Below are 24,310 nucleotides of genomic sequence, written 5' to 3'. Positions count from 1 at the left end.
ATATTTGAGTGCCTGAAACATCTAGAACAAACCGCTGTACGCTAAACTGGACTACAGCGCACCTGACTGTATCAAAGGGCTATGCAACGTGTAGTGACCTTCTGTCTCTTAGAGTACATTTGTATTTGAATTTATTTTATATCTAATGTTTAAGAATGAATGATCGTATTGATCTTACTTGGTCGGTGGTTCCGCGACCGGAATTGCCTATAATGATTTACATACACGAGTGCCGCAGCTGCTCGGCGTGTGAAAATGATACAGCGATAAAGGACAGAACATTGCCTTGCATTCGTCACTGTTAATGATTTCACATTATATGAGCAAAAGGTATTGAGGTCTTATTAAAAATTAATCTTGCATCAGTAGCATAAAATTGTTATGTTTGCGCGACGTACAATGTTCACTATCGAGAGGGATTGCCAGTTCAAACACATTCTTATTATTTGAGCATCCAGAATGAAAAAAACTCGACTTGGGTTACCTGTTCAATATTTGTCTTCAAGTTAATTCTTTAATAAAACATTCACTATTATCAGATTTCGTGTAGCGAAGTCGATCAAGTCAGAGCATTTTATTACATAGGCAAAAAATATATTCCTGAGCACTCATTGTTTATATCATTACAAGACTAAATATTCTACTGCTTTTTATTCCTGTAACACTGTTCAATAACACAGGTGAAGCCTGCAAATTATTACATAAATATAGACCTATAAGCGGCTTATGGCCGCGATTCAGCAGTGATCTGCAATGGCTTATGGCGGTTAGAGAAAAGTGTTTGCTCAATAATTCAGGGAGACGAGTTTTTCAGGAAGGAACGAAGTAGGTTAATATTTTAACTATTGAATTATATTTTGAAATTAAGCACAAAATAATACATTTACAGAACACACGGTTTCGTTTTACAAGCGGTAAGCGTCAGAGATGCTATTACAGAACAACTCCCTTCTCGTACAGCGAAACAAAACAGCGTCAATTTTCCCTCTGGCGGCGGTTTATATGTTTATTACGCCAGAGAGGTTGATGAAGTTATCCAAAGCAAATATTGTCATCTGTTATTCTTTATACGTTTAAATATTGTGGAAGCACTCTACTGGCTTTCATTTCACACTTCACCACATTTTCATAACAGGGCACTGTTTCCTATTTTATCGCGGTGACACATATAATGCTTATACGCGCGTGGCATAAACGGACGGTTGTGATGTTCATAAGGCATGTTCATGAGAAAGCCATTTAAGTTGTTGTTGTTCCCAAATATTACGTGTGAATGGAATCAGAAGAAAATCTAATCTGTTGTACAGGATGGAGTACCCCATGCCTTGCATTTCACAGTGTTTGCAGAGAATGGACTTAGATGTACAGAAAAGTTTCTCTGTTTACGGCGCCCTGCAGTTCAAAAATTGCCTCGTCGATAATCGCCACAATAGCACCTCGGGTACGCGTTCTTGGACTTCCCGACAATAAGTTGTCTGGCTTTCCCAGGCTCTCCGACCTACTACCGAAGATCAACTGATAGGCAGAAATCCCAACCCGCTGTTGCAGCACTAGGATCGGAACTCCCAAGGACAACGGCACGTTACCTTGCGGAATGCCTTGTGTCAATATTTTCAGAGACTGAAATTTCTCAGGCCCTCTAATTCTCTGAGTTCAAAGAGCTGGATTTGATTGTAATGTTGACCCAGTAACTCTAATACTCGCAGCAGTATATTGTGTAAATCAACAACTGAAGCGCATTAAGCAACTCTCATGGTCCTATAGAATGATGTTTAATTCCAGGCACTACTCTCGAACAGTGGTTCAGCAAATGGAGTCACGGTGCTAACTCAGCCAACGCGTTGTGTTAGCTGTGAATGACAGCGCCGCAGATCCTCCAACCACCGTGTCCCATCCGAAGACTGAGTTGCGACCTCGCTATTTTGAGGGAGCTGTTTCTAAAGTACCCTATAAGTAAATCTAAAACTCGATCTCAGATATTATGTTATGACCATATTATGTCAATAAATTGCTATCAACTTACAACGTTACCCTTGCTTATCCAACAAATCCCTCAGTGTCACAGAAAGTAACAGGCGAATGTCAACACTTGCTAGCCATGCTGTGGGTGGAGTTGTTGCAAGTCCAGTTTTTCAACTAATACGTGGCCTAAAAGGTTAGTGTTGCATATTTCTAAAGCGAAAGACCCGAGTTGGATTCTCCTGCGACCACATTCGATTTATCTACATCTACATGACTACTCTGCAATTCACATTTAAGTGCTTGGCAGAGGGTTCATCGAACCACAATCATACTATCTCTCTACTATTCCACTCCCGAACAGCGAGCGGGAAAAACGAACACCTAAACCTTTCTGTTCGAGCTCTGATTTCTCTTATTTTATTTTGATGATCATTCCTACCTATGTAGGTTGGGCTCAACAAAATATTTTCGCATTCGGAAGAGAAAGTTGGTGACTGAAATTTCGTAAAAAGGTCTCGCCGCGACGAAAAACGTCTACGCTGTAATGACTTCCATCCCAACTCGTGTATCATATCTGCCACACTCTCTCCCCTATAACGCGATAATACAAAACGAGCTGCCCTTTTTTGCACCCTCTCGATGTCCTCCGTCAATCCCACCTGGTAAGGATCCCACACCGCGCAGCAATATTCTAACAGAGGACGAACGAGTGTAGTGTAAGCTGTCTCTTTAGTGGACTTGTTGCATCTTCTAAGTGTCCTGCCAATGAAACGCAACCTTTGGCTCGCCTTCCCGACAATATTATCTATGTGGTCCTTCCAACTGAAGTTGTTCGTAATTTTAACACCCAGGTACTTAGTTGAATTGACAGCCTTGAGAATTGTACTATTTATCGAGTAATCGAATTCCAACGGATTTCTTTTGGAACTCATGTGGATCATCTCACACTTTTCGTTATTTAGCGTCAACTGCCACCTGACACACCATACAGCAATCTTTTCTAAATCGCTTTGCAGCTGATACTGGTCTTCGGATGACCTTACTAGACGGTAAATTACAGCATCATCTGCGAACAGTCTAAGAGAACTGCTCAGATTGTCACCCAGGTCATTTATATAGATCAGGAACAGTAGAGGTCCCAGGACGCTTCCCTGGGGAACACCTGATATCACTTCAGTTTTACTCGATGATTTGCCGTCTATTACTACGAACTGAAACCTTTCTGACAGGAAATCACGAATCCAGTCGCACAACTGAGACGATACCCCATAGCTCCGCAGCTTGATTAGAAGTCGCTTGTGAGGAACGGTGTCAAAAGCTTTCCGGAAATCTAGAAATACGGAATCAACTTGAGATCCCCTGTCGATAGCGGCCATTACTTCGTGCGAATAAAGAGCTAGCTGCGTTGCACAAGAGCGATGTTTTCTGAAGCCATGCTGATTACGTGTCAATAGATCGTTCCCTTCGCGGTGATTCATAATGTTTGAATACAGTATATGCTCCAAAACCCTACTGCAAACCGACGTCAATGATATAGGTCTGTAGTTAAATGGAAAGTTCTGAAACGTGGCCCACCCAGTCAATTTATATAAAATGAGAATCTTATTGATAAATTGAGTGAAATTTATCACCAAACTAAGTGTTGCCATTCGGAAGTCGTGTACCATATTACTACATTTGTTTAGCTTACTACTTCCAACTGCAAAAAGTGTAGGAACAACGACCTTTGTAAAGAAAGTCATTAGAAATTATTTAAATGATGTCTTCTGCAGCAGACGTTCAAAGTTTCAAAAGCAAAATATCTAGAAGCAAAGAATGGGAGTCCAGACTTTAACGTTAAAGCAGAGTGTGGCGAGAGAATGAGGCGAGGACACTGCCCGAAATCTTTTTGGAGGCATTTGCCGTGAGAAATTTGAGGAAACCAAGGAATTTGCTTAGTTAGTCGAGAATCTGAACCGCCTTCTGCCATCTTGCAAAGTCTGTGTAATAACCAGTGCGCAACATCACTTAGTAATCTCCAGAAACGGTACCACGAAATGTCATACATACTATAGCATACAGTAATTAATTTGAAATATTTTTCTTTGCAATTATGATATTTCCATTTTTCGTGTTTTTAGCGACGGCCTAATACAAAGCATCAAAGCATTAAGGTACTGAGTGCGTTCTTGGTGGTCAAGCTCAAATCCCCGTAGCCATACCGACCTAGGACTCCTTCGTTTCCCAAAACAATTAAGATGAATGCTGCGATAACTCTTTCCAAAAGAACACGACTGATTTATTTGCGCATCCTGACCTATCTGGGCTTTCGCTCCGTCTCTAATGAACTCAAAAATGGTTCAAATGGCTCTGAGCACTATGGGACTTAACTTCTGAGGTCATCAGTCCCCTAGAACTTAGAACTACTTAAACCTAACTAACCTAAGGAACTCACACACATCCATGCCCAAGGTAGGATTCTAACCTGCGACCGGAGCGGTCGCGCGGTATCAGACTGAAGCGCCTAGAACCGCTCGGCCACACTGGCTGGCTAATGAACTCATCGTCGACCGAATATTATATCCATATATTCCGTCCATTGTTATTTTTTTGTCTTCCAGAACGCCAGAATAATCCATCGCTACGGTTTCAGCATACATATTTCATATTTCTTATGTGTCTGTTTCGTTTCGTGTACCAGAGCGAATGGGCCAGCTGATAACGTCAGCTTTGACCACACACTACACACGAATGAATCAGAACAAAACGACCTAAACAGGTCACCTATGCCAGTGACAGCGTTCTACATAGTGATTTACTGAAACTAAAAACCTTCTGAGAGGGAAATAGAACATAGAAAGTTTCATGAATTTTGATTGAAAGCATCGTTAACTGCGCTCTAAATAACGCACTTGTACGCAAAGCATTTCACAGATACGGTCGTGTCTCTCGCTATTAAATAACTACACGTGCAATTTGCGTGCGTGCGCCACTAGTATGATAAATGTCCTGGCAGCAATGTATCAGAATCCCTGACGTAGGCGTTAACCTTGCAGGCTGTTTTGCTCCATGCGTCTCTGAGACCATTGTGGATGAAGTGCGCTGGCGGTTTCTCGTAATTACGCTATTACTCATTCTGACAGCTGGACAGAAAACCGCAAAAAAGTGTCTAATGTTGCTTGTTTCCAGCCTCAGGCCTGAGTGTGAGCGGGTGGTCCGTAGCAGTCTCCAGCACAGGTAGTTTGCTCCACCCCCAGAATAATTTCCTTCTGACGCGCCCAACTGAAGTGCGTCGGTGTAATGACTTCATCAGTTATTGCACACACGAGGAGAACACGTTTGCCATTAATGCAGACAGGTTCGCAGCGATGAAGAACGAGATGTCGGGGGCATTGTCTTCCTCCTATTTCAACGGCGAACTCTCTTCGTGTGCAAAAGATTTTAGGTTTCTGGTAATTCACCCAAACCCTTAAAAATCCGTTTTGTTATTAATTTGTACTAAGCTAATAGTGTGACACACATCTCTCAGGCGTTCGAGAATTTGGTTCAACAGGAAACAAAAATTGAACATTCCACGTATTGTTCTCATCCTCTGGGTCACGGCTACAGTTGAGTATAGCCTCCGCCATGTACGCTACTTTTGGCCTGTGACGTCATCTTCTTGTCACGAAGGGGACGGAAAGAGCGTTCGGAAGTGACGCACCACTCTAAAGCAGGATCCCCCCCAACCCCTACTCTCTTCCACCCACCAGCCGAGCCAAGAACTGTGAAAGAAAGACAACAGGTGAAATTTTAAATACTTTCCGGTTACAGCATTCGTTACGAAGCACCGATCAGTAGGCACGAACTGTCATTACTGAAACCACTGCCTTTCATACAGGTTTCTTCTCCGTAATCGAAGATTTCTGAGCTTTAAGTGCCTAAAATGCGTTCAGCGATCGTTCAGATCATAGCAGCGTTGTGACAGTACCATGTAGGCAACATTAACGGAACATATAGAATGTGTCGACTATACACTGATAATCGCAGTGCGCTTACATATTCCACCCTGCTTAGTTACACTTGCCAAATGCTGTTATTCTAGGGCCTCAGACCCTCTTTATGCCAACGCCCTTGCCGCAATGGTAACACCGGTTCCCGTCAGATCACCGAAGTTAAGCACTGTCGGACTGGGCTAGCACTTGGATGGGTGACCACTCGGTTTGCCGAGTGCTGTTGGCAAGCGGGGTGCACTCAGCCCTTGTGAGGCAAACTGAGGAGCTACTTGATCGAGAAGTAGCAGCTCCGGTCACATAAACTGACCTACGCCCGGGAGAGCAGTATGCTGACCACATGCTCGCCTGTGGGCTGAGGATGACACGGCGACCGGTCGGTACCATTGGGCCTTCCAAGGCCTGTTCGTACGGAGTTTTGTTTAGTTTTTAGACTCGCTTTATAAGAAGTAACACAGCATTAAATCTTTGGGGCAGATCCAGCTTCCTCATTTAGCAACGAACCTTCCCATGACGCTGAGAGATGTTTGCTGAAGGATGGATTTGAGTTTTAGCTCACCGTTGAAATTACTAGAATACTCTCTGGTGTCTGTACAAGGGTGTCGTCACGAAAGATGTAGTGGATAGATCGTTCTTCTTAGCACAGTTTCTGTCTTAAAGGTAAATTGTGTATTGCATCGTGTTTAGCCAAGTAATCGAAGTTCACACTTGTCACCCGTCATAGCCACTGAGAAGAAACGCTCCCAAATGTGTACACCGCTCCACATGTTGCGGTAGGTTGGTGGTTACATCGTTACAGCAAAGATGGTTCATGTCCAGACATGAGTATGGGAGCGGGGCTGCTATGAAAGGAAGAAGCCGCCTACAAAGCTGAATAGACTTTCAGTGTACCTCCTTCAGCCGGGTCTCCGCGTGTGTTAGCAACGACGAGGGTCGACAAAGCACCAGACTAGGCCACGGTCGTGTTGCGGTCGTGACCGCTGACACGTGCCTTGGAAATCTCCGAAACAATCGACAGCGCTGAGCGGCTGACGTGGCATCAGATTACAGCAGCCACCGGACGTGCATCCCACGTGATGTTACGTTCTTGTTTGCCTCACTGAACGTTCAGCTGGTCCTTTTCATTTTATTTTCATTTTTGTTGGTTTCAGGGAACGCCCATTCACGAGATATAATTATTTCACTTAATGATACGAACACATTAGTCTGACTTTATTACACAACACAAGACACTGCATTACATAATCAAATTTTCTTCAAACAAGCGGACAGTTGTGCGGGATAGAATGAAAGCCACATATTTTTGAGATTACGTATAAGTTCCCCTAATTTCAAAGTTTCCTTCTAGAGAGATGGATGAAACGGCAAATACATAGGCTATTGGACCTATTCATGGGGCTAAGAGCGACTCCAGGAGGATAATAACACGTGACTGTTTTTGTACACTGCAGTTTTTCTTGGATGCGAAATAAATACGAAATAGCAATTCGTGTGTTATTGAGAAGTGCAGTGCACTGTTCCTTCAGACATGCGTTTCCTGGACGGGAATATACGTAACTTTGTAGTGCAGGATGTGACTCATGGACGACGACATATGGAAGTTTGGATTTTGCAGTGATTCGTGCACAGATAGCCGAAGCTTAGGCGACGGCTCTCGTAAAGCGGCAAATTCGGGTTCGAGTCCTGGTCCGGCAAAAATTCTTATTGTCTTCATTCCAGCATATAGCCGATGGTAGTTCATATTCGCAACTGCGAATATATTTCCTGTTCTTGGATTATTGTATTTCACACAGTCTAGTAGTATTAACACAACGTCCTGTTCATTGAGGTAGTTCGCTGTCTGTAACCATCTGTCTGTCTCGAAGGGGCCCTACCGAACGAGGTGGGGAAGCGGTTAGCACACTGGACTCGTATTCGGGAGCACGACGTTCAAATCCGCGACCGACCATCCAAATTTATGTTTTTTTGTGATTCCTCTAAATCTTTCCAAGCAAATGCCGAGATGGTTCCTTTGAGAAGGCACCGCCGATTCCCTTCCCCATCTTTTCCTAATCCGAGCTTGTGCTCCGTCTCTATTTCGGCGGGATGTTGGACTCCAATCTCCCTTCCTCCGTTCCTTCGAAGCTTCGTTGCTTTCAAGATCAGTCTTCCAGTGCATTTCTGTGGCCTGTGATTGATTGTGAAGACAGCGTGTAATGTGTTACGCTGCGTTTGTATTTTTACTTACGGCTATGATGACAGAAGGACATGCAGCCTACTTTTCTCGAATAGTATACACACGGGCAGCAAAGTCAGCTCCCAACACCTACTTTTCCCTTCCGCTCACCAGTCACATAATGGTGATGGAAGTTACTTCCGACATCGGGAACCGAACCAGGTACTTTCAGACAGGTAACATACTAGTGTCATAAAGGGCCTCTTTATTGTTGAAAAAGAAGACAGAGTTAAACGTGATGTCGACGTTGTGGTCATTAGCGATGGAGCGTGTTCACGAACTGGTAACAACATGGGGTAGAAGGCATTGTTTCCGTAACATTCACGATATTCCCCGTCGTGATATGTAGAAGGCTTAAATCAATTTGAATATTTCTGTTCCTGTATGCAAGTCTACTGTCGTGACAACTGGCGGCAGCGATTATGCACAACTAAAAACAGCGGTCTTGGCATGACGAATGGAAGGAAAACAGCGATGAATTCGAATTAGAGACCTTCAAGATGTTCAGCACACCGGGCTGCAAAGTTGTCTGCTTTTGGAAGCAAGTACCTAGCGTGAATCAGAGAAGTGTTGCGCAATATCACGGCTGCAGCTGAAAGCTACTGGAACCGCGGTGACATTTGGTGGCGACCGTCCCACATGTCGACCGGCCGTAACTGGTGCGTTGGTGTGAGCAGGGGCACCAGGTAGAAAGGGAACAGCAAGTCGAAACCGTCGTCTCCGGGTAGATCAGAAACAAGTTAACCAGGCAGGCTTGTCGCTAACGGTAACCCACTCACGCCGATACCGTTCTCTGAGATCACGCCGCCTGCGCACACCCGGCTCTAATTAGCATTTCCATCGCCAATGAGATTGCCGACAAAATTGAGTCACTCCCTATGACCTACGCTCACAACTGAGACGCACCAAGACGCAGTCAGCCTTATTACTCAGCCATCAGGTCACTGTGCTATTCTTGTGATGAATTCTGGTTTGTGGGACGCTCAACCGCGCGGTCATCAGCGCCCGTACAAAAACCCAATTTTTGTACAGTCCAATTTGACACTGTCACGAATGATGATGATTATGATGATGATGATGATGGTGGTGGTGGTGGTGGTGGTGGTGGTGGTGGTGGTGGTGATGATGATGATGATGATGATGATGATGATGATGATGATGAAGACAACCCGGCCGGGAATCGAGCCCGGTATCTCGTGACCCAAGGTCAGCAACGCTAGCCACTAGACCACGAGCTGCGGACGCTATTCTCGTGGAATACTGTATTTGCGGTGAACCGGCGTAACGAAACACGAGAATACACACTTTCAAACAGGAGAAGTTTCGTCCGAATTGTCTTGCCTCTAGAAAGAAAGCAGCGAAACTTGAAGTAACAACTTTGTTTTTGATCTGTCAATCCTCATATGTTATTAATACTATGTTAATGATTATTACTTTAGGACCGTTTGTTTTCAACTGAATAAAAGCAGTATTTGTTTTGCCAATCGCCTTTCGCCTCATTTGATTAAGGGCACCGTCATTTGTATGTAGCTCTTTCAAATTACACATTCTGTGAATTACAACAGTTCTGAATTAGGCATCTTTGTAGTTATATTTGTTATTACTTACTGTGTGTGCTTATATTTGAATTACTCGTATGTATAACAAACTTATACATATGTAACAAACGCATCACAAAAAGGCAATTGTTGATACATAAAGAGCTATTATAAATTAGCAGTTAAAACCACAAAAAAAGGAAGTGAATGAGAGGAATCGAAGACAGACGATGATTACCATAAGAGAAAATTGAGGGATACAGGAACCCAAAAAAGGTGGAGAGAGAGGATAAAAACGAGTAGAACAAAAAGTTGCAGCAGGAGAATGCGCCTCAAATCCTAACGTATTGTCCATGTCTTCCTACAATTTCAATCTATTACTTATACGTAGGCAAGATTTGAAAGTTCAGCTTTATAGCTTCAATGCTAGTCTGTCATTTAGCGGTAGTTTACAAAAACGTGAATTTTCTGCTAGTGTCCAACTGAAATAAGCTGATTGTGTGCTACACTCAAAGCGATTAATTAGTAGTTTCAGAACTTAGTCACCACCAATAGTAGTGTAACTACAATATTCGTTGTCCACACACGTATGCTACAACATAGTAACGACTGAATTCTGTAGTGAAGACAAATTTTGTAAAGCGATGTGGTCGCCAGTTACGTGTAGACTTGTTTAACCAAGACAAGGTGTTTATGTCAATTTATGACTCTGCCCATTGAGACACTATTTCCATGCAAAATCTGAATACAATCGGTCTTGTAAAATGTATGTTGTAATATACAATTTAACATACAAACACAAGCGGATAAATGATCAAATATGTTTACAGACCTAGTGCAAGCAAAAAAGCAACCAGTCATGATTATCATAAAATTTATAACAGATAGAGTCGTTAATGGTTCCGAACCTGAGGTTCATCTTCAGATAACTGTACACATTTAATTGACGTCTTTCTATTGGAAGTAAACGTAAAAGTATATTGGACAATGATGGGTAAGGTAAATCAGCCGTGTCCTTTTCCTGGGAACTACCCCGACATGCTACCCGATCCATTTTAGAAAAGCATGCAAAACCAAAGGTGGTAGTCTGGACAAGAATTTCACCTCACTACTGCTTCCGAGTGCGACTATAGCGTCGAAGTGACCTTTTTCTGTACTAAATAAAAAAATTAAAAAAAACTCGCATAGGGATGGAATTTTCGTCAACACATCCTACAGGCGCGGAAACACACTTGGTACCGAAGCAACTTAAGCCACTTAATAAAGGAAAGTCTTACTGTGGCTCAGATTGTATACCTGTTAGGCTCCATTCGAAGTATGTTCATGTAGTATCTCGATGTTTAGCATTCTATGCAACTGCTCGCTCGACAAAACGACTGGAAAGTTGCACAGCCTGCTTCAATACACAAGAAAGGAACAAGAAGTAATCCACTGAATCGTAGACTGACATGAATATTTGCAATAAGATTTTCAATATGTGCAGTGTTCGAACATTACGAAAAATCTTGAAGAAAACAATATTCACATGACGTAATGTGTGCTACCGACAAGAGATTTCAAGTTGATTAAATATTTCTAGATTTCCAGAAGGTGTTTGATGCCGTTCCTTCTTTTGATCTCCTCTCCCTCTTCTATCAGTCCTATGTGATGGGGATCCCAAACTGCGTGCCTACGCAGTATCCTCGCAGCTGTGCGGCTGTGTTCCTGATTTCCTCTCAGAAAGGTCACAGTAGGTAGTAATTGAGGAGAAGTCGTCTAGCGTTCTACCAGGACGTATTTTAGGTTCTCTGCTGTTCTTAATCCATATAAACTATTTAGGAAATAATCTGAACAGTCCTTTTAGACCGTTTCCAGATGATGCTGTTCTTTACGGTGCACTAAAGTCATCAGAAGATCGAAAAAATTGCAAAATGATTCAGAGAAGATATCTGTATGGTGCGAAAAATGGCCGTTGTTGCTGAACAATAAAAAGTATGAGTTTATCCACATGAGTAATAAAAGGAATACATTATAGTCCAGCTACACAATAAACCACGTAAATACAAAGGTTTTGCGAGGTAACTGAATACCTAGGATTACAATTATGAACATTTTTCTACAATGAATTTTTCACTCTGCAAAGGAGTGTGCACGGATATGAAATTTTGTGCAGAATAAAACTGTGTGCCAGATAGAGACTCGAACTCAGAACATTTGCGTTCCTTGGGCAAATGCTCTACTGACTGAGCTAACGAATCATTACTCACGACCCCTCCTCACAGTTTTACTTGCACGAGTACCTCATCTCCTATCTCCCAGACTTCACAGAAGCTATCCAAAGAAACTTGTAGGAGAGCGTCTGTGAATCTTGGGAAGTAGCAGAAGAGATACAGGCGGAAGTGAAGCTGTGAGGAAAGATCTTGAGTCGTACTTGGGAAGGTCAGTCGGTAGAGTACTTGCCCGCGACAGGCATAGGGCTCGAATTCGAGTCTCGGTCTGGCACGCATTTGAATCTGCTGGGAAATTCCACGAACAACTTAAATTGGACCCATGACATAGAAACTTTTGTGGAGAAGGCGTCTGGCTTTTACTGGCAGAACACTTAGAGGATGCAACAGGTCTGCCTAAACTACGCTTTCCGACCTCTGCTAGAGACCGAGCGAGGTGGCATAGTAGTTGGCGCACTAGACTCGCAGCCTGGAGGAGAATGTTCGAACCCGCGTCCGGCCATCCTGATTTAGGTTTTCCGTGATTTCCCTAAATCGCTTCAGGCAAATGCCGGCATGGTTCGTTTGGAAGGGCACCGTCGATTTCCTCCCCCATCCTTCCCTGATCCGATGCGACCGACGACCTCGCTGCTTGGTCCTCTCACCCGAATCAACCAACCTACTGCTGAGTGACATGGGATCCTTACTGGACAGGACTGATGGAGGACATAGAAAAAGTTAAAAGAAGGGCATCTCGTTCTGCATTATCGAAAAATACAGGAGCGAGCGTTACAGATATAATATGGGAGCTGGGGCGGCAATAATTAAAGCACAGGCGTTTTTCACATCAGCGAGACAGTTTAACGAAATTATTTTTATTTTATTTTATTTTATTTATTTATTTATTTGAAATCTTATGGGACTTAACTGCCAAGGTCATCAGTCCCTAAGCTTACACACTACTTAACCTAAATTATCCTAAGGACAAACACACACACATATGCCCGAGGCAGGACTCGAAGCCGGCTGGAGAGGCCGAGCGGTTCTAGGCGCTACAGTCTGGAACCGCGCGACCGCTGTGGTGGCAGGTTCGTATCCTGCCTCGGGCATGGATGTGTGTGGTGTCCTTAGGTTAGATAGGTTTATTTCTAAGTTCTAGGGAACTGATGACCTCAGAAGTTAAGTCCTATAGTGCTCAGTGCCATTTGAGGACTCGAACCTCTGCCGGGACCAGCCGCACAGTCCACGAGTGCAGCGCCCTAGACCGCTCGGCTAATCCCGCGCCGCTAACGAAATTGAAATTGCCATCTTTCCCCTCCGAAGGTGGAATTATTTTGTTGACATAAGGAGAAATGATAATCGTAATAAAATAAGAGAAATCAGAGCCTGCACGGTAAGATTTAGGTGTTCGTTTTTGCCACGCGCTGTTTGACGATGGAAAGGTAAAGAAACAGTGTGAAGACGGTACTACGAACCCTCTGCCAGTCACTTAAATATGAATTGCAGAGTAGTCATATAGATGTAGATGAAGTTGTTCAGTGTGTAACACTTCCTATTTTCATGAGTGTAGGAAGAAATGACCGCGGCTAAAGTAAGGGAAGACTGCAGCCGGCAAAAGGAGGCAGTGGTGTAAGAGGCAGCCGGGAGCAGACGGCTAGACTCGTGCCGTGTCCAAGGTCGACGCGCCTTTGCAGCGGTGACATCAGGGCGGGCAGGCAGGCAGGGCAATGCATGGCCGCTACCCGCACCACGCCAGGGATAGCGCCGACGGGCCAGAACAGAGGCCGCGACGACGGAGTGATCACGCTGTTCCCTGTTCCGCACCCCAGGTCTACGTCCCCTCTCTTTCTCATTATTCTCGAACATATTCTCAGTTCGAATATATTGAATTGCCTTGAGACAGAGAAGTTGTTGTCCATGCATCAGCACGGCTTTAGAGAGCATCGCTCCTGCGAAACGCAACTCGCCCTTTTTTCACATGATATCTTGCGAGCCATGGATGAAGGGTATCGGACGGATGCCATATTCGTTGACTTCCAAAAAGTGTTTGACTCGTTGCCCCACTGGAGACTCCTAACTAAGGTACGAGCATTTGGGATTGGTTCCCAAGTATGTGAGTGGCTCGAAGACTTCTTAAGTAATAGAACCCAGTGTGTTGTCCTCGATGGTGAGTGTTCATCGGAGGTGAGGGTATCATCTGGAGTGCCCCAGGGAAGTGTGGTAGGTCCTATGTTGTTTTCTATCTACATAAATGATCTTTTGAATAGGGTGGATAGCAATGTGCGGCTGTTTGTTGATGATGCTGTGGTGTACGGGAAGGTGTCGTCATTGAGTGACTGTAGGAGGATACAAGATGACTTGGACAGGATTTGTGATTGGTGTAAAGAATGGCAGCTAACTCTAAATATAGACAAATGTAAATTAATGCAGATGAATAGGAAAAAGAATCCTGTAATGTTTGCATACTCCATTAGTAGTGTAGCGCTTGACACAGTCACGTCGATTAAATACTGAGGCGTAGCATTGCAGAGCGATATGAAGTGGGACAAGCATGTAATGGCAGTTGTGGGGAAGGCGGATAGTCGTCTTCGGTTCATTGGTAGAATTTTGGGAAGGTGTGGTTCATCTGTAAAGGAGACCGCTTATAAACACCAATACGACCTATTCTTGAGTACTGTTCGAGCGTTTGGAATCCCTATCAGGTCGGATTGAGGGAGGACATAGAAGAAATTCAGCGGGCTGCTAGATTTGTGACTGGTAGGTTCGATCATCAAGCGAGTGTTACGGAAGTGCTTCAGGAACTCGGGTAGGGGTCTCTAGAGGAAAGGAGGCGTTCTTTTCGTGAATCGCTACTGAGGAAATTTTGAGAACCAGCATCTGAGGCTGACTGCAGTACAACTTTACTGCCGCCAATTTACATTTCGCGGGAAGACCACAAAGATAAGATAAGAGAGATTAGGGCTCGTACAGAGGCATATATGGAGTCATTTTTCCCTCGTTCTGTTTGGGAGTGGAACAGGGAAAGAAGATGCTAGTTGTGGTACGGGGTACCCTCCGCCACGCTCCGTATGGTGGATTGCGGAGTATGTATGTAGATGTAGCTGTATTGTTTTCAGTTTACAGGAGAGCAGTGACATGTGGCTATCGGCGTTCCACTGTGAAACTATGAAACAGAGTTTCCTTGTAAGTCGAACCACGCCTTCTGTTACGCAGAGACCCAAACTCAGCCTTATTGCAGCTTACACACCCGACACGAAGGCTCACAGTGGCACATTATACTTGAACGGAGTTAAATTTTCCGCGATATCCCTGATTTGTAGAACAAAGGGAACACGGTTTGGTCGTGATGTGTTTGAAAAAACCACTCCGGCATTAACCTCAAGTAAGTTAGCGGGGAAACCACGAAAAATCATACCTTTTACATGTACGTGTTACAGACATTTGAACTACCGCCTACCTTGTATGGACCCTGTCTTCCCAAACGAAACTGGCATTCTGAAGTGTGGTAAATGACTGGGCAGCCATAAAAATATTTTCGGTTTCCAAGTCGCGTTAATTCGAATACATTCCTCAAGCTGCTGACATCTATCTCCACCGCCGTCATCAGAACAAGTCACTGCCGAGGATGGTACGGTGCTCCTCTTCATAGTGGCGAGCCAACAGAGCTTGGATCCCTCCGAAGGAGGCTGAAATTACGCTTGCGCGGGAAGGAGCTGCCGAGCAGCCGTTGCTAACTCCGGCGCACTGGGTGACGTCAGGAGGCGACTGCTGACAAAACACTCGTACAACCCGTCGTAGCACGATGGCCTTTTCTTTTTTTAAGCTCCGGAAGGTGGTAAATTGAAACCACTGTGAAAATCCGGTGCAGTTTTTCGCATATGTGTTGTGCAATACCGATCTCCAGGCGGAAAGTGTATTACATTTTTGAACACGAATGCAAATATTATCTCTTGTATTGATTTGTTACATAGTTTTTACAATAACGAGTGTATGTAGTGCAATAAAAATAGGTAATAACTAAAAAATTACACCACATTTGTCTCTCTTTAATTTCCTAATGACCCTTGAAGGTATGAAACGGTATTTTACACGGCAGTTTATTTACCATGTACAGACATTTACTGAAGAATCTCAGTTTCTTTTAAGAACAAAAAATAAGCCTAGTAAACACCAGAAGACTTGCCATTTGCAGAATGACGTCGTATATCTGCTCAGCAACGTGAAATCTTTTTCGCTTTATTTCCAACCAAAACAGTGCATTTGGAATGTAGGAATCTTGTAAGAAATGCGACACCTAAATTATTTAGCGTACCAAATAAGCCACCAAATCTGTAGCTGAGGAGAAAACCACAGGAGCTGTCAAAAGCAGTAAAACTGTTTCCCAACGCAGAAGAAGCAAATTCTACCTCTTGGGCCCAAACGTCAAGGACCTTCTCCACAGTCGTCTTTTGAAGAAACAATAATTACCTTTACAAAAATATTCTTTTATCAAAAAGCCGAATGAAGTATAAAAATCTGCGAATCGGTAGACACCATGCAAAATTTTTACTTGTCAAGAAAAGGGCCTATCATGATAACAGAAGTATATGCTTCTCTTGCGTGAAATATTCTCTTGCTTCCAGCGTAGTATGCTGCATTTGAATAGATGAAAAAAACGAACATTCTGCCGTCGACATATTGCATCACACGTGCCTCAACATAAAACAGAAAAAGACATTGACGAAATATATGTTTCATTTGTTGTTGGGACGCAGAAATAATATCATTTGAATAGATAAAAAAACGAACATTCTGCCGTCGACATGTTGCATCACCCGTGCCTCAACATAAAACAGAAAAAGACATTTACGAAATATATGTATCATTTGTTGTTGGGACGCAGAAATAATATCATTTGAATAGATAAAAAAAAACGAACATTCTGCCGTCGACATGTTGCATCACCCGTGCCTCAACATAAAACAGAAAAAGACATTTACGAAATATATGTTTCATTTGTTGTTGGGACGCAGAAATAATATCATTTGAATAAATGAAAAAACGAACATTCTGCCGTCGACATGTTGCATCACCCGTGCCTCAACATAAAACAGAAAAAGACATTTACGAAATATATGTTTCATTTGTTGTTGGGACGCAGAAATAATATCATTTGAATAGATAAAAAAACGAACATTCTGCCGTCGATATGTTGCATCACCCGTGCCTCAACATAAAACAGAAAAAGACATTTACGAAATATATGTTTCATTTGTTGTTGGGACGCAGAAATAATATCATTTGAATAAATGAAAAAACGAACATTCTGCCGTCGACATGTTGCATCACCCGTGCCTCAACATAAAACAGAAAAAGACATTTACGAAATATATGTTTCATTTGTTGTTGGGACGCAGAAATAATATCATTTGAATAGATAAAAAAAAAGAACATTCTGCCGTCGACATGTTGCATCACCCGTGCCTCAACATAAAACAGAAAAAGACATTTACGAAATATATGTTTCATTTGTTGTTGGGACGCAGAAATAATATCATTTGAATAGATAAAAAAACGAACATTCTGCCGTCGACATGTTGCATCACCCGTGCCTCAAAATAAAACAGAAAAAGACATTTACGAAATATATGTTTCATTTGTTGTTGGGACGCAGAAATAATATCATTTGAATAGATAAAAAAACGAACATTCTGCCGTCGACATGTTGCATCACCCGTGCCTCAACATAAAACAGAAAAAGACATTTATGAAATATACGTTTCATTTGTTGTTGGGACGCAGAAATAAAATCATTTGAATAGATGAGGAGGAGGAGGAGATTAGTGTTTAACGTCCCGTCGACAACTAGGTCATTAGAGACGGAGCGCAAGCTCGGGTGAGGGAAGGATGGGGAAGGAAATCGGCCGTGCCTTTTCAAAGGAACCATCCCGCCATTTGCCTGAAGCGATTGAGGGGAATCACGGAAAACCTAAATCAGGATGGCCGGAGACGGGATTGAACCGTCGTCCTCCCGAATGCGAGTCCAGTGTGCTAACCACTGCACCACCTCGCTCGGTTGAATAGATGAAAAAATCATTTTAACATGTATTAAATTACGACTGCTCTTTCTCGCTTTTATTCGCTTATGCGAGAAGTACAGCGTTGTGAAAATTCCAATATCTTGTGACACTACGTGGATTTGACCTCTGCTGTGCTTGGTTACATATCCAGTGCCTCAACCACAGTGTCATCTCGCTCTGTGACGATGAGACACGAAACTCAGTTGGATATTTGAAAAGTAACGTCCGAACTTAGCAGCTTCTAGTTGGGCCGTACCGAAAAACTCTGAACATAACGCCGTTCCGTCGTGAAGTGCGGGAAAAAAAAAAAAAAAAAAAAAAAAAAAAAAAAAAAAAAAAAAAACTGCCGTCCGTTGGGTACTTCGTCGGGTTAAGTATGTAGGTTTCAACTTCCCGTCCAAGCCGTTATGCACGTAGATGTTGGCATGAGTACGATGATATCGTGAAGATATTTTATTGGCCTTGCGGCCTTATTTGACGAGGTATTGTGTTCAGAACGGCGACTCGCGATAACTCGTTTCGGCTGGCGAGGTCAGCGGTGGCTGCATTCCGTGGGCGACATTCCCCACTACTTGCTCCATTTGCTGTCGCCAGTTTCTTGAGGTCGCCGCGATGTATACCACGTCTCAGTACTCAGCCGCTTCGGTGTTCTGGAAAACAGCAACGTCGTATTACCGTAAAACTAATACCGCCACACACGAAGCACACATCGGAATATTCAGTACAAGATTTATTTTTTGAAACGGAGTGGTTCATTGCTGAATTACACAGGTGTTAGTTTCAAGGGGATGTTGCTACTGAAAAGAAACTTCACACGCTGAGAGATTATGTGGTTTGAGTTCGATGACACAAAGCAAGTTAAATAAAAAATTAACAACACGAATACATTGCTGTCGCCTTGTGAGTAGGATATTGCAACCCTTTGGGTGTGATTTCGTGCACCGATTTGATCTGGAAGGTTATCACCAGACCATAATATCCTCCTTTGTGGCAATTTGGCCTATAACTGTTTTAACTGGCTTTTGATATCCAGCTATTGGCACTGAGATGGAGTTGTCTTATTAACTGATTTTACACACATCCTACTGGGGATGAATCACAGGATTTTGCACGTCGCACAGGCAAATTATGCAGACTGGTTCCGAGTGAGAAAGAGCTTTGCGCTATTGAAAAATCATGCCCAGAAATGATGCTTTGAGAAGCAACACACGAGGAGGCAGGATGCCTTTGACGAACTGCTGTGTCGTCAGAGTTCCATGAATCACTACCAGAATGACCTGAAGTCTTACCCGTTGGCTCCTCACGCTATAACGCTAGTGATAAAAACTGTGAGTGCAAACCATTAGCAGAAGTAGTCCAGAGCCAAGCTTTATCGCTGAAAATGATGAGCGGCGCTAATCATCAGTTCATGATTTCTAAACACAGCACCATTGTTTCTGTGTCGTGGTGTTTACGGCAGCCTACACATAGTAAAGGCACGAGAGAGGCAATTCTGACGTTACGGCTAATAATGGAAGCAAGGCTGAAGAAAAATCAAGACACGTTCATAGGATTTGTCGATCTGGAAAAGGCGTTCGACAATATAAAATGGTGCAAACTGTTCGAGATTCTGAAAAAAGTAGGGGTAAGCTATAGGGAGAGACGGGTCATATACAATATGTACAACAAGCAAGAGGGAATAATAAGAGTGGACGATCAAGAACGAAGTGCTCGTATTAAGAAGGGAGTAAGACAAGGCTGTAGTCTTTCGCCCCTACTCTTCAATCTGTACATCGAGGAAGCAATGATGGAAATAAAAGAAAGGTTCAGGAGTGGAATTAAAATACAAGGCGAAAGGATATCAATGATACGATTCGCTGATGACATTGCTATCCTGAGTGAAAGTGAAGAAGAATTAAATGATCTGTCGAACGGATTGAACAGTCTAATGAGTATGGTTTGAGAGTAAAACGGAGAAAGACGAAGGTAATGAGAAGTAGTAGAAATGAGAACAGCGAGAAACTTAACATCAGGATTGATGGTCACGAAGTCAATGAAGTTAAGGAATTCTGCTACCTAGGCAGTAAAATAACCAATGACGGACGGAGCAAGGAGGACATCAAAAGCAGACTCGCTATGGCAAAAAAGGCATTTCTGGCCAAGAGAAGTCTACTAATATCAAATACCGGCCTTAATTTGAGGGAGAAATTTCTGAGGATGTACGCCTGGAGTACAGCATTGTATGGTAGTGAAACATGGACTGTGGGAAGACCGGAACAGAAGAGAATTGAAGCAATTGAGATGTGGTGCTATAGACGAATGTTGAAAATTTGGTGGACTGATAAGGTAAGGAATGAGGAGGTTCTACGCAAAATCGGAGAGGAAAGGAATATGTGGAAAACACTGATAAGGGGAAGGGACAGGATGATAGGACATCTGCTAAGACATGAGGTATTAGAGGGAGCCGTAGAGAGCAAAAACTGTAGAGGAAGACAGAGATTGGAATACGTCAAGCAAATAATTGAGGACGTAGGTTGCAAGTGCTACTCTGAGGTGAAGAGGTTAGCACAGGGGAGGAATTCGTGGCGGGCCGCATCAAACCAGTCAGTAGACTGATGACCCAAAAAAAAAAAACACATAAGACCGCGATTTAGTATCCTGGCTTCTGTTAAGCTCCAGTCAATGGTACGACACTGACATGCACTGTTGTGGCGAGACCATCAGTTGTGCCCGGACGACAGGCGCAGATATGAAGTGGTTCCGATGTGCTCCTTGCACAATGGTGCAATCCGCCGTTAGTGTGGTCAGGCTCTTGACGACGTGTATGGTTTCCTACACGTTCCCAGCGTTGTGCGAGTACCAGCTCTGAAAACCCCATGTGCCTAGATAGTGCCCAATACGATTAGCTAGCCAAATGCATACACACAATGATGTCTTTCAAACAAACTCTCTTGAGTATTAGTAACACTTCTTCGTGCTAGTGCGCTGCATTCTGTGTGGTCCTCCACATTGCTCTCTGACCATCTGGTACATTGCAAGAAACGTAGACACACACCCAGCCACCCACCCAACCCCTCTCCACCCCCTTGTTTTTAAGTGTAGTTGCGTTAGTAGCACTAAAGTAATAATGTTAACACTAGTCATGTGTAGTACGTATCCTGAGAAATGACTCGTTCCGCACGACTTCGATAAAACAAGCTGTTAGATTATCTGTGGAGACGGCCGTGGTGGCCGAGCGGTTCTAAGCGCTACAGTGTGGAACCGCGCGACCGCTACGGTCGTAGTTTCGAATCCTGCCTCGGGCATGGATGTTTGTGATGTCCTTAGGTTAGTTAGGTTTAAGTAGTTCTAAGTTCTAGGGGACCGATGACCTCAGAAGTTAAGTCCCATAGTGCTCAGAACCATTTGATCCATTTTTTGATCTGTGGAACATCTAACTAATAATGTGTTTTCTTGTCCCTAAGCCTCCACTGCTCCGTCAAGTAGCATCTCGCATCTCGAGGGTGAGTGCACGCTGTTCCATTCCTCCCAGCAAGGAAAAATCCCTGTCAGTGACGCGGATCGAACCCGGGTCTTCCGTATAGCAGTCAGCTACGCTGGTTCGTCAGCTATGTAGGCGGACGGTGCTTTGCATACCTAGAAAGAGATATGGTCGCCACCTGGTGACTACATTAATGCAGTATGATGGCCCGCCCCTCTAGTGTTCGTAGATGACTGCATCTCTAATAATTTGCATACCCGCTGATGGTACACTGATAATCCAGAGCATTATGACCACTGCCAACGGCGACGTTGGAGTGGTGTTGTGGGCAGGTGACGCGGTAGCGGAAGTAGGTAAGCGGAGCAGCCACGGACGGGGGATCCCCCTAGCGAAGATATGGGCTGCAAATGGGAAAATCCATTGAGATAATCGACTTTGACAAAGGCCACATTATTATTACGCAGAGCCTGTGAGGGAGTAACTAGAAAACTGTGAAGCCGGTCGAATGTTCGCGTGCTACTGTCGCTAGCATCTACGGAAAGAGGTAGAAGGACAGTGAAACTACCACTAGACGCTAAATGGTTGTACGTCCACGGCACTGCACAGAACGTGGGGTTCGGAGGCTTCTCTGCTCTGCAAAGTAGGATAGATGGTGATCTGTGGCATCTTTGCCGAAAGAACACACTGCTGGTGCACGCACAAGTATTTCGGAGCACATCGTTCATCGTATATTGTTGAACATGAAGCTCCGCAGCAGACCACCCCTACGTATTCACATGTTGACTCAACGGCATCGTTAGTTAGGCTGCACTAGTTCGACGGTCGCCTCCACAAACGCCGTCATCGAGATGAACGGCGGGTCGAAACGTGCAGCGCGCCACGGAAGCAGGCTGGTGGGAGCAGTATTACGCTATGGGACCTTCTCCTGTGCCTGCATGGGAGTATAGTGGATGACACCTGCGAACCATCTCCATCCCTTCATGCTTGATGTCTTGGCCCGACGGCGATGTCATCTTTCGGCAGAATAATTGTCTGCATCTCGAAGCCAGAACCGTTTCAAATGGTTCAAACGGCTCTGAGCACTATGCGACTTAACTTCTGAGGTCATCAGTCGCCTAGAACTTAGGACTAATTACACCTAACTAACCTAAGGACATCACACACATCCTTGCCAGAGGCAGGATTCGAACCTGCGACCGTAGCGGTCGCTCGGCTCCAGACTGCAGCGCCTAGAACCGCACCGCCACTCCGTCCGGCACCAGAACCGTCCCAACGTGGTCTGATCAGCATTATAGTGAACTCATGGATGTTTCGGTGACCAGATTCATCTGATGTAAACGCCATGGAACGCCTCTGGATCGCTATCCGGCGCCATAGCAATGTACGCAAATGAGCGGCCCGTTATTTGCTCGAATTTTGTGATCTGTGCGGTGACATCTAAGGCCACATACCTCCACAAACCTGCCAATAAAATGTCGGATCACTGACACACAGAATCAGTGATCTATTTCGTTCAAAGACGGACAAACAAGTTATTAAGTACGTAATCGTAATGTTTTGGTCATCAGTGTATATATGCATTCGGAATTTCCTCTGTATCGGACGGTTCTCTGAAGGCAGTTAACGCTTTTTATCAATACGTGTATACTACTTGTTATTAGCAGAAACAAGTCAGGCAGGACACAAGTAGCATTGGCAAAATTTGCACTACTGCTCATTAAAATTGCTACACGACGAAGATGACGTGCTACAGACGAGAAATTTAACCGACAGGAAGAAGATTCTGTGATATGCTTTTCAGAGCACTCACACAAGGTTGGCGCCGGTGGTGACACCTACAACGTGCTGACACGAGGAAAGTTTCCAACCCATTTCTCACGCACAAACAGCAGTTGACCGGCGTTGCCTGGTGAAACGTTGTTGTGATACCTCGTGTAAGGAAAGGAATGCGTACCATCACGTTTCCGGATTGAAGGCTATCGCGATTCCGGTTTATCGTATCGCGGCATTGCTGCTCGCGTTGGTCGAGATCCAATGACTGTTAGCAGAATATAGAATCGGTGGGTTCAGGAGGGTAATACGGAACGCAATGATGGATCCCAACGGCGTCGTATCACTAGCAGTCGAGATGACAGGAATAGCTGTAAAGGATCGTGCAGCCACGTCTCGAACCCTGGCTCAACAGATGGGGACTTTTGCAAGACAAGAAACATTTGCACTAACAGTTTGACGACTTTTGCATCAGCATGGACCATCAGCTCGGAGACCGTGGCTGCGGTTACCCTTGACGCTGCATCACAGACAGGAGCGCCTGCGATGGTGTACTCAACGATGAACCCGGGTGTACGAATGGCAAAACGTCAATTTTTTCGGATGAATCCAGGTTCTGTTTACAGCATCATGATGGTCGCATCCGTGTTTGGCGACATCGCAGTGAACGCACATTGGAAGTGTGTATTCGTCATCGCCATACTGGCGTATCACCCAGTGTAATGGTATGGGGTTGCCATTGGTTACTCGTCTCGGTCACCTCTTGTTCGCATTGACGGTACTTTGAACAGTGGACGTTACATTTCAGATGTGTTACGACCCGTGGCTCTACTCCTCATTCGATCCCTGCGAAACCCTACATTTCAGAAGGATAATGCACGATCGCATGATGCAGGTCCTGTACGGGTCTTTCTGGAGACAGAAAATGTTCGACTGCTGCCCTGGCCAGCACATTTCCAGATATCTCACCAATTGAAAACGTCTGGTGAATGGTGGCCGAGCAACTGGCTCTTCACAATACGCAAGTCACTACTCTTGATACCCGTGGCTCTACCCTTCATTCGATCCCCGCGAAACCCTACATTTCAGAAGGATGCACGACCGCATGTTGCAGGTCCTGTACGGGCCTTTCTGAATGCAGAAAATGTT

The 24,310-nt window shown here is 44.2% G+C and overlaps 1 protein-coding gene, 1 non-coding gene and 1 pseudogene across 3 annotated transcripts in view; 2 read left to right on the top strand and 1 right to left on the bottom strand.

The window, feature by feature from the left end:
* The window catches only part of LOC126277921 (zinc finger CCCH domain-containing protein 13-like), a 963,772-nt gene that overhangs the window by 774,860 nt on the left and 164,602 nt on the right, over positions 1-24,310 (top strand). The gene's annotated exons all lie outside the window — the stretch shown is intronic.
* LOC126279782 (5S ribosomal RNA) lies at positions 6,045-6,162 on the top strand (annotated as a pseudogene).
* On the bottom strand, positions 17,852-17,924 carry Trnaa-cgc (transfer RNA alanine (anticodon CGC)). Its single transcript has one exon. It is a non-coding gene; the product is annotated as a tRNA-Ala (tRNA).

The sequence above is a fragment of the Schistocerca gregaria genome, chromosome 6, assembly GCF_023897955.1.
Source record: "Schistocerca gregaria isolate iqSchGreg1 chromosome 6, iqSchGreg1.2, whole genome shotgun sequence".
Taxonomy (NCBI): domain Eukaryota; kingdom Metazoa; phylum Arthropoda; class Insecta; order Orthoptera; family Acrididae; genus Schistocerca; species Schistocerca gregaria.
The sequence above is the reverse complement of the archived record's forward strand: the minus strand, read 5'-3'. Positions and strand labels throughout refer to the sequence as shown.